Source organism: Aulonocara sp. 'chitande type north' Nkhata Bay, linkage group LG9, assembly GCF_057382095.1.
Source record: "Aulonocara sp. 'chitande type north' Nkhata Bay isolate Kocher_YH1m ecotype deep benthic linkage group LG9, A_spYH_male_GT1.1, whole genome shotgun sequence".
Taxonomy (NCBI): Eukaryota; Metazoa; Chordata; class Actinopteri; order Cichliformes; family Cichlidae; genus Aulonocara; species Aulonocara sp. 'chitande type north' Nkhata Bay.
Window position 1 is genome coordinate 6,090,145 of NC_141352.1, and position 12,326 is coordinate 6,102,470.

Sequence of the window (12,326 nt, forward strand, 5' to 3'; positions counted from 1 at the left end):
CACAGCCAAATGATGTTGTGTGAGAAACCGTCGATGCATCCATTAATACATATCCCATATGGCTTCAGTTTGTCATAAGAGTCTATGGGGCCACACAAAGTTAGGCCCCTGAGCAAAATATTGCCTCCTTCTGAGACGTCTGGTCTGGTGAACCTGGGAACCTACTGGGTCCAGTAAAGAGATGAGGATCCTGATGTCTTCTTTCCTGATCGCAATGCCGTGTTGTTTGCACTTTGTAAACATCCACCGATAATCGTGCTCCTTCCCAGGCCCTTGCAGTTGGTTCACAATAAAATCTATCCCGGCGTCCAGGTCATACTTACGTCTGTAAAGCGACTTGGCTCTCAATATCCGGTTTAAATGTTTCTCCGTAATGATGGTTCCTTGCATTGCCAGGCTTTTCAAAATGCATTTGTAGCTCATTCCCAGCCTAAAATAAAACTCAATCAGACTGTCTCTGTCCATAGTGTATAGGTTTAGCCTACTTTTATGCTTGTGTCTCTACGCAGCTGACCAGGAATTGTATCAATATGATGTGCGCACGTTATCTATTTCGTGGCCACAAATGCAGAATTCGTTGCCACGTTATACCCAATTCGTGCCCACAAATTAGCATTTCATGCGCACGTTATACCTATTTCGTGGTCTCGAAATAGTATTTAGTGTCCACAAATAAGTATTTCGTGGGCACGTTATACCTATTTCGTGCCCTCGAAGTAGTATTTTGTGGCCACAATTTATTTATTGTGTCATCAGAGGGGCTCCGTACTCTCTCTCTCTCCTCGCACTTTTTTTCGCTTCACTCCGCAGCCTTGTGCTTTGTGCTGGGAGGAGGGGGTGGGGCGGTAGGTACACTCGCAATAGCACAGGAACAGAGCTGGAGAGAAAGAGAGCCAGGGACAACAATGTCACATTAGAAAGGTATAGTAATCATCCACAACTATTTTCAGTTGCAGATGATAAAGGATTCAAAAAGTTTATTCATGCAGGCCTATATGACAGAGACTGTGCATCTTCTTTTTGTTTTCATATTTTTATTTATATTTAATTGTGTTGTGGTTTGCAGTGTTTTGTGTTGTTTCACTTTAAATCTGTTTAAAAGGAAAAAGCTGAAAATGTAAATAGTTAAAAGTTGAAATGTAAATAATTGGTCTTTGTATTATATGATTTATTTATGACGTTTTATGTGGAGTGAATAAATAAAAGTATATTTACAGTGGCCCCTAGAGACAAAGCAGCACGTACAAACTCCAAAACACGTACAAAACACAACAGAAGTGCTCCAGGATGCTAGGGGCAGTGTTGAGCTTTTGTTACCTAGTGGCTACACAAGTCAGGAAGTACCAACGACCAGATTTGGTGTGTGGTAGTAACAGGTAAATGAACATTTTTTTAAATTATTTGAATATATATGAGTGCTTGTGTATAAATACACAAACAATACAAATATGCTTTCAATTGTGTAATTTAAGTGATCTAGGTAGCTCTGATTTGGAAGTTCAGTTAACGCTAGAAATGTGTTTTGGAGTTTGTACGTGCTTTTTGGAGTTTGTACGTGCTTTTTGGAGTTTGTACGTTTTTTGTCTCTAGGGGCCACCGTATATATTTATATATAAACATTTATAAATAAAACCACCGTTTTTTTTTTACATTAGTAATTCCTTTTGTGTATAATTTTACATTGTTGTTAATAGTAAATTAATTAAAGCAACAAAACAACCTGAAGAGCCGGTTGGGAGCCGAAAGAGCCGGTTCTCTAAAAAGAGCCAGAAATCCCATCACTAATTAAGACTCGACTGTACACCGTGTTCTTGTTTTCCTCCGAATCAATAAGTTGGAGCAGGCTTTCAACGCCTCTCTCTGTCTCTCGCTAGCAAAGTTGACCAGACCACAAAGTAAAGCTAATTTTCAGCTAGCCAGAGGTCCCTTTACTATGGTTCGGAGCCGCGGACCTTCAGTAATAGTAATAAATCATATTCATGTAGTTGTAAACAGCCTGATAATATATTAAGTAATCCAAAGTATTCAGAATACATTACTCTCATTGAGTAACGTAATGGAATACGTTACAAAATACCTTTTGGGGCATGTATTCTGTAATCTGTAGTGGAATACATTTTAAAAGTAACCTTCCCAACACTGGACATCTTATGCTCACCAGGAGCATGTATCCCCAACTTCAAAACCTTAAGTTGTCAAATTCACAAACCCAACATGGGCTCATTCCACACAGGGGCCAGAAGTGCATGTTAGCCTTTACTGACACACTGTAAATAAGTTCAATACATGGCAACGCGGCTAACAGCCTTGGAAACGCTTTACATGAAATAAAACTTTTTAGAAAACCCTTTACAAGAATAAATGTGATGATCTGTTTTACCTGAATTAAATGTATTTGTTTACTTGAAATAAAACTTATTTTGGAAACCCTGTACAAAGTATCGTGTTGTAAGTTCTGGTTTTAATATTTCCAGCTGATAAGGAGACGTATTGGTAAATGGTAAATGGCCTGTATTTATATAGCGCTTTACTAGTCCCTAAAGACCCCAAAGCGCTTTACATATCCATTCACACACTGGTGATGGCAGCTACATTGTAGCCACAGCCACCCTGGGGCGCACTGACAGAAGCGAGGCTGCCGGACACTGGCGCCACCGGGCCCTCTGACCACCACCAGTAGGCAACGGGTGAAGTGTCTTGCCCAAGGACACAACGACCGAGACTGTCCAAGCCGGGGCTCGAACCGGCAACCTTCCGATTACAAGGCGAACTCCCACCTCTTGCATTTCAAATGCTTCATACAAAAGACTTTTAAACATCCACTTTGTCTGTAACGACAGTATCAAGCTACAAAGCATTGTTTTTACTAAAATTCAACATTTTCAGATGAAAATTTTCTTTTTAAAATAAATTTTATTTTACTGTAACAACCCGCTGAATGCCATTTTAGGATGATATTCTTGGAGATTCCATATATATAGATATATGCTTTTGGAGTGAGGGTATCTAATACACAAGTTGTCACTGTGTTTTGTATTACCAGCTGTGAGGGCACTGCTTTTAATTTGTCTCGTGAGTATGTATTTTTCAAAGGAGATCTTCATCAAGTTGATTTGGTACCGCAGTCTTGTTGACAAGATTGAAAGACACATCCATCAGAGTTCAGCAACATTTCATTTTGATTAAATTGAAGTTTTTTACAGTTTTTCTCAGTTGCTTTGGTGCATTTCTCACAACAGAATTGATCTCTGCACCACTACTAAGGCTCTTCTCAAAACAATTAGTGCAAACTGCAAAACATGGTAGATAACTTGCAAAAGTGAGTCACTTCATCAAAAAGAAAAGTCAGTTGTTCAAAAGCAAGTCAGTTGCTCAAAATAAGTAGTCAATGCTTCAAAAGCAAGTCCCTTAATCAAAACAGATAATATATTCATCAAAAGCAAGTACTTATGTCAATCAAAGTGTCAGGGCTGTCACAATTACAAGTCACTTTCACTATATATATATATAATGAAAGCAGGTTACACATCAAGTTTTCATTGTACAGTTCAGAATTTTATGCCATCTTTATGCAACACGTTTGGTGTTTGGTGTAATGGCCCTTTCCATTAATACTAAAACTAAAATGCACTGGATTACACAAATTAAAGTTTGCCTTATGATTAGCATATTTTTTTATTGCTAACCGCAGCTTTCACGTTATACTAAACAACATTAAATAAAACATTAAGTACAGGAAAACTATCAGTGAATGCACAGAAATATAAACCTTGTTTTCATTATTTAATTGCGCTAATAACACTTACCTTTATGAAATTTCTAGAGTATACAAATCAACAGTCTGTGCGTGGTGTTCATTCAAAATGTCCATGGCACCAATCAGAGCATAGCATTGGTAGCTATTGACAACACGTTGGAGGAGACGCTATGGGCTGAACCATTTTTTTAGGAGGCATTTTTTAAACTAACTATTCAGTTAGTTTAAAAATTCATACTCTGTACAAACTGAAGATAGCTCGATAGAAGCATAAATGCTATCTTGTTTTAATAAACAACATTGCCATATGCAAAAGTAGGCTGGCACTTGGGGTGGCAAAGGCTTATTTTAGGGTGGCACTTTCCACCCGCTGTCACCGTTCATAAAGCGGGCGATGGCCAACAAGTACCGGAGTTTTCTGGCATAACCGATCCGCATGACTTTGCTTTTGGCAACGCTGATCCGCAGTCCAATCTTTGACGCTTTATTTTCCAGAATGGCGGTCAAATCACAGATGGAGCGTTGAGTAGATCCAAGCAGCGCAATGTCATCCACGAAATCAAGATCTGCAATTTGTCATCCGTCATTTCCTTGGACTCCGTGCTTGCCGTCCCGCAGGGTACACCGCATGATGAAATCCACAGCCAGCACAAGCAGGAATGACGAAATAACGCAGCCTTGTCGGACTCGTGTCTTGATCTCGAACGAGTCCCAAATCCCTCTATCTGTACAGACACAGAAGCAGATATTTCTCAGGAGGGTAATGAACATCTCCGGTATGCCTGGCAATTGTTTCTTGATGGACGTTGTCGAATGCTTTTGTAAAGTCTATGAAGTTGTTTGACAGTTATTGCTGTAGCTCCGGCACTTTGTTTGATTATTGTCCGTAGCACAAAAATCTACTCTGAACAGGATCGTTCATTCCGGAACCCGGCTTGTTCTTCTCACAGCAGCTGGTCGTCGAGCGAAGACGTCAGAGTAGCACGGAGCACAGAACCGATTGTAACAACTGCCGAGTTATCCCATGGCAGTTGTTACAATCAGCAAGATCACCCTTCTTTGGCAGTTTCACGATGACGCCCTTCCTCCAATCTTTCAGAGCTGTCGTCATCTCCCAGCAGTGAATGAGCAGGGCCGATTGAGCAGGGCCGACTATAAGGTCACCGCTATTTTTCAACATCTTGACCGAAATCTCGTCCAACCCTGGGCCCGGCCAACCTTCATTGACTGAATGATAGCTTTTGTCTCCGCAACGGTAATTGGACCAACGTTAACTGGGAGGTCATCCATGGGGCGGAGGCGTCTTCGGGTTTCCTCGACAGGCGCCGGTTGATTCAGGATTTCCTTGAAATGTTGGACCCATCATCGGTCTTGTTCCTCTGCCGTTGTTAAGCGGCGGCCGTCCTTGCCCTTGATTGGTACTTGTCTGCCGCTTAGAGCACCAGTCAGTTCGTTCTTGATCGCTGCCTCTTGCGCTTTTTGTCCTTTCCATTCAATCCAATCCCGTTTATCTTGACGGTAATTTCGTTTGACCATCCATCAGCCGATAACGCATATCCGCTGCATCCAAGACTTGTCCCGGTGGCTCTTGATCACGTACTTGCTTTGCCTTATTCCGCTCATCAATAAGGTCCCACATGTCTCTCTGGATCCATCGTTCATGAAACATGCCACGCCTGCGGCCTATCAAGGTTGCGGTACTGTTGACCACGGTGCTCCGGAACCGATCCCACTGGCTTTCCACAGAGTTGTCCTCCTCTTGTGCCAGGGCCTCAAAATGGATCTGAAGCTCCAATCGAAACTGGCTGGCCATTTCTGAATCCTTGAAACGAGCAACGTCAAAAGGCTTCAGGCGTTGACTGTCGGACACTGTTCTCATGAGCCGGAGTCAACGCTTGGTGCAGATTTTTGACCCTTTTCAGTCTGGCTTTCAAAAGCAGCACTCTATGGAGACCGCTCTCTTAAGGGTCAATAATGATCTACTAATGGCATCTGATGCAGGAAATTGTTCCGTGATCATTTTGCTAGATCTTAGCGCAGCCTTCGATACCATCGACCACAAAATCCTACTCAACAGGCTGAAGGTTCTGGCTGGTATATCTGGCACCGTCTTAGACTGGTTTTCTTCCTGTCTGATGAAGACAGGACTTTTTCTGTTAGGACTGATAGGTTCTCCTCTAACACTGCTGCCCTAACCTGTGGGGTTCCACAGGGTTCAGTTTTGTGTCCATTATTATTTTCTTTTTATATGCTTCCTTTAAGCTGGCATTATTCAGTCTTTTAGTGACCTGTCTTATCATTTCTATGCCGATGACATTCAGCTGTATATGTCCTTTAAGCCTCATCAGCTGGATAGGCTGTCCACCCTAGTCTAGGCTTTAACTCAAATCTCTGATTGGCTTTCTAACAATTACCTTGTTTTAACATGAACAAGACAGAGACAATGATCATAGCTTCTGTTCTTCTGCTAAGTCGAGTAATATTTGACTCTTCTTTGGGCCTCGACTCACACGTAAAGTCTCTGTCTCATTCCTGTTTCTTTCATTTAACCTCCTAAGACCCGAACTCTTCCACGGCATGCATTTTTAATTCCTCTTTGATATTTGGGCTGATTGGGGCCCAATGAATATAAAAACAAAGAATTACCAGATTTTTTTTTTTTTTACCTTATTTTTGTTTTTAAGAAAAATAAGAGCCGAAGCTTATAAATGTCAGATTAAAAACAAATTGATTGCTAAACTTACAATCACTTAAGGATCAATCAACCAATTATATCAAAATTAAATGGGAAACGGAGGCTTTTTTTTTCTTTCTTTATTCTTTTTTTTGGGGGGGCGGGGCGGTTTCTTTTTTTTTCTTTTTTTTTGGTTTTTTGTTTGTTTGTTTGTTTGTGGGAAAAAAAACTCTTTATTTTTCAGTAATGATGGGAACAAACGGTAACATATAAACCTAGCTTTTTGTGTTTGCATCTTCATGCGACATTATCACGGTGTGGTTTATAAACACGTTTTCTGTGATTTTCATTTAAAAATGAAATAAAGGGTTGAATGGAAAAAAAAAAGAAAAAAAAAGAAAAATAACAGCCACATGTGAGGATATTCGTTTAAAATTTTGATAGAACAGTAGCAGTGTAATGTCCTCGTAAGTGGATATCAGGCCCTTGCAGCGCAAAATTGAGTATTTTGGTCTAAATAAGCCAAAATGTGATGTCCACATATGTGGACGCCAGGTCCTAGGAGGTTAAGGAATACTTCTAAACTGCGACATATGGTCTCCTTAGCTGAACTGGAAAAAATTGTCCATCCATTTGTGTCATGGCGTTTAGATTATTGTAATTCCCTGTTTACCAGCTTGGATAAATCATCTCTTTCTCGCCTCCAAGCTATACGAAATGCAGCAACCAGACTACTAACTCGCTCTAGCAAGCGAGCTCACATCACTCCTATACCTATACTTTGTGTCGGGCGAAAACTCCATTCAAATGCATGGGATCGTAAGAAACGTCTTGGCGAAATAAAGCATTTTTCATCAACTTCATAAAGACAGCTGTAACTTTTGATAGAAGACTCACATACACATATTTATGGCTTTGCCTTATAGAATTCAATATCACGTGTTGAGCAAACAGGTTTTGCAGCTGTTTGAGCTAAGATTTTCAAGTTATTCACAAAATGAAAACCTATACTTTGTGTCGGGTGAGAACTCTATTCAAATTCATGGGAACGGAAGAAACGCACTGTCTTGGCGAAATAAAGCGTTTTTCATCACCTTCATAAAGGCAGCTGTAACTTTTGATAGAAGACTCACATACACATATTTATGGCTTTGCCTTATAGAATTCAAATCGGACTAAAACATTTAAAGCAAGATATGTTGCTAAAGGCTATAGCCAAGTTCAAGGCATTGATTACGAAGAAACCTTTTCGCCGACTGCAGATATGACATCAGTGCGTACGCTGATGCAATTAGCAGTACAGTACAACTTTAAACTCCACCAAATGGACGTGAAGACTGCTTATTTGCACGCCCCAATCGATTGTGAGGTGTATATGCAGCAACCAGAAGGTTTTGAAGTAACCTTCTGGTTACTTCAAAACCTTCAGGTGAAAAACTGGTCTGTAAACTAAACAAATCACTATATGGTTTGAAACAATCTGGCAGGAACTGGAATAAGATGTTACATGACCATTTATGTGAAAAAGGTTACAAACAAAATCCTGTAGACCATTGTGTATATTCCAGACAGACAGTGAGTGAGACAGTGATTCTTATCATCTGGGTTGATGATGTAATCATAGCTGCCAACGGTGAAGACGCTATCAGAAACGTGAAACAAATGTTGGATGAGAAATTTAAAATGAAGGATCTTGGTGAGCTCAAACATTTCTTGGGTATTGACAAGAGAACCATGAGATAAGACTAAACCAGACACGGTACGTCACAAAAATCCTGGAAAAGTTCAAAATGTCTGACTGTAAGCCACGTTCTACTCCTTGTGAACTCAAAAATGACTTTGGTGCACATGGTGAATCAGTTGATTCAGGAAAATATAGAGAATTAGTGGGCAGTTTGATTTACTTAATGACATGTACAAGACCAGATTTGAGTTGGATAGTGAGCAAACTGTCACAATCCCTGTCTGAGCCAAAAGAGCATCATTGGACAGCAGCAAAACATGTATTACGTTACCTTAAGGGGACACTAAACAAAGAGCTGTGCTATAAAAAGATAGAAGGAAACCTAAATCTTATAGCATACAGCGATGCAGATTGGGCCACAGATTTGAGTAACAGGAGAAGTACAACGGGTTATTGTTTTGTACTATCCAAAAATGGGCCAGTGATCTGCTGGAAAACCAGGAAGCAAGCTACAGTAGCTTTGTCAACGTGCGAGGCAGAGTACATGGCGATGGCCGCCACAGTACAAGAAAGCTTATACCTCTCACAGCTACTTAATGGCATGGACATTAAAAGGCAATATTCACCAGTTACCTTTCTTGCAGACAATCAAGGTGCAATTGCATTGTCCAAAAATCCTATAAACCGTCAAAGATGTAAACACATCAATATCAAGTATCACTTTATTAGGTCTGCTATAACTGAGAAGGAAGTACAAGTTAAATATTGTGCAACAGAAGACATGGTAGCAGACATCATGACTAAGTCTGTAAGTAAAGTGAAAATAGATAGATTTACGCATATTTTGTTTGGAACATAAATGTTGATATGTGGATTTCATGTAAATATGTATATCATGTAAATGTGTGATGTATAGTGTTAAGAGCAAGTGGGGGTGTTGCCCTATCATATGTATGTGCTCTTAATCTGAAAGGTATAAATACGGAAGTGTGTGTGCAATAAATGATGGCGCAGAGGACGGCGTGTGCCTCTGATGTAAAACTCTAACAACGTGTGATGAAAGATTTTTGAGTTTTGTGATTATGCTTAGTTGTAGCTTCATTTAAAGGAAGAAGAGCTTGTGAATTGGAACCACTATAGAGAGGGGGAGTGGAGACGTATGTGCAGAGGAATACTGTGACATACGACACTATTTCCTGTGAAGACAAACTAGCGCTCGCTCTCTCTCTCGCTCCCCTTATATGGGAATCTATACATACAAAGTTATCTCCTGTTTCAGTTGACAAGCGAACAGTCTCTCCTTTTATGGAAATGTTTTTGCCACTCCTACTTCCCTGAAAGCTCGTTTAAGTATAAATAAAGAGAGTTCTGAAAGCCCTGGGCGGTCTTTCCTCTCTCTCAAATCTGTCCTGCACACGTTGCTGCAGGATGGATCGGGGGATGAGGGGGGGATCGTCCATGTGTTCACATGAAAAAGATATCTTGAGTCTGAGTTCCTTTGCCTTCTACAATTTCTCTTCACAACGTGTATGTGGTTTATTCCTCCGTGAGATATGCGAGTTACCACGGTATTTCTGCCCTAAAAAATGGAACCTCCAACATACGATTTTCAAGTTATTCACAAAATGAAAACTACTTTGTGTCGGGCGAGAACTTCATTCAAATGCATGTAATAGCTAGAAACGCACTACCGTGGTGAAATAAAGCGTTTTTCATGGTCTTCATAAAGACAGCTGTAATTTTTGATAGAAGACTCAGACTCACATATTTATGGATTTATCTTATAAAATTCAATATCCCCGTGCTGGGCAAACAGGTGTTGCAGCTGTTTGAGCTAAGATTGTAAAGTTATTCACATAATGAAAACCTATACTTTGTTTCGGGCGAGTTCCCCATTCAAATGAATTGAAATGGCAAGAAACGCACTGTCTTGACGAAATAAAGCCTTTTTGTACAACTTCATATGAATAGCTTTAACTTTTGATAGACGACTCAGACTCACATATTTATGGCTTTATCTTATAGAATTTGTCAATGGAAAATTGTATTTAGTAGTCAGTATAATCTTTTAGTGATATAAGTTTGCATATGGTAGAATACTGCAAGTAGTTATTTGTATTAGGAAATATTCAACCATGTATACTTAGAGGCATATAATCAATTGTGTAGTGACAGGATGTGTGATCTCTAGCAGGCTACAAAAGGCTTGGCGTGCACACCCACATCCTGGGAGCATGAGAGAGGTCGTATCTTGTCTTATTGTTTTACGGTAGGATTAACGTAGCTATGTCTGTTTTAGTTTAAGTGCCTTCTTTACATATAGATGAACTGTTGGATTTTCCAGACCAGCAGGTTAAGGGAAGTTGTTTATGGGGCCACACTCTGACCCCCCCCCCCCCCCCACACACACACACACACACACACACACGTACACCTCCACATTCCAATGTAAAGAACAAACGCTCACTGAAGTATAAATAAAGACCGGGGCAGTTTCTCAGTGCGAGTCTCTCAGTCTGGAGACTGCCCTTGCTTGCAAGAAGTTCTGTGTGTTTCTCTTCTCTGAGTCTTTACTGAAGAAGTGTTTTAGAATATATTCCTTAACATTATTTGGTCCTCCGAGCCGGAGCAGAAAATATCAGAACTGTTATCTGTGACTCCGTTCCAGGATCCAGCACTGATTCCTGACGCCGTGGGGAGCCAGCACCGAAGCCTGTGCACAGCCCTCTTGGACGAGGAGAGAGCCCCAGGACGTTAAATTCGGGTCTAGGCCGGTGTTTTTAATCTGGTCCACGGCGGTGGGATTCAGTCCGATGATCTGAATCACCAGTGAGACGTCGGAGAGTGAGAAACACTATTTTGGTATATAAGACGGCCGCAAAAGTTTAAAGAAATGTGATAAAAAAGGTCTAAGTTCGCCAAAAGGAACTGTGTTTTGACTAGTTTTAGAGGTAGCCGAAATTATCTCGTGACAAATTAGGTTTAAGTTCACCAAAAGGAACTGTGTTTTGACTAGTTTTAGAGGTAGCTGAAATTACTTCGTGACAAATTAGCGCGCAAATGTCTATGTGTGTGTATGTGTCTGGAAGTAAGTTGATTTTACAGCACAATACGCTGCTGAACTACTATTTTTGTTTTCTTTGCTGAGGCTCACGTACTGGTGACAACGGAGAACGGATGAGTTTCATCTCATAAAACTGATACCGCTTCACCGTTAGGGTGAAGTCGAAGGCCGTATCAGTAAACCACTCTGAAGTCAAGCGTGCCAGCGACGGCCCAGCAAAATCTTTGAAAATGGGGGATAAACAAGTAAAATTGACACCTGATGAGAAATGTCTAGAAAAACAGCAAGCCGGAGCAGGACTAATCCAAAAGAAAGAGAGAGGAATGCATAGTGGAAGAGCAAGAGGTAGAGGCAGAGCTACACACACACCAAACAGTGGCTTTAACACTACATGCTGGAGGTGTGGAAAAGAGGGACATTTTGTACGTGACTATACGAAACAAAGAAGACAGTAACTCAGAATAGGATAGCAGCTCAGGTGAAGAGAGCAGTTCAGACTAGGAAGAACGTAAATAATCCCTCACCCAGTGAAAATTAGAGATCACAGTAGTTTAAAGTAGTTAAAAAAAGGGTTGGAAACAGACCCGACTGAATAGATATAAATACAAGAGGAATAAAGTAAAATAAACAAAAGGCTAAATTACAACTTAATTTTAATGCATTCAAACTAATAATAGCAAGGATAACAACCTATAAACTGGTATTAATAATGAAAGCAGATAATTCACACAAACACATATTAAATGAAATAGAGAGATGCATAAGGTATATTAAGGTTGTGTCATTGTTCAGCCAAGGAAAGTGTGTGAAAAGGAAAATGTCTCCAGCTTGGGAAAGGGTGAAACTGCAGATCACCCGCAACTTTTGGTGGATACAAAGTAAAATATAAATAACATATTGTAATATACCATTGCTGTTATATAAAAATAATAGCATTAATGATGAAATAATATTAATATGAAGAGGCACCTCAGTCAGTTATGATGTGAGGTGGATAACTGTTGAAAGTAACCTGCATTAAGCTTAGGGTTGCTCAAATTAAGTACATATGCCATGGAGTGAAATAGGTAAATATTTAAACTAATGATGTGCATAGAGGCATTTGACCTGTTTGAAAGACTGTCGTCTTATTATGAGCCATGGTTGA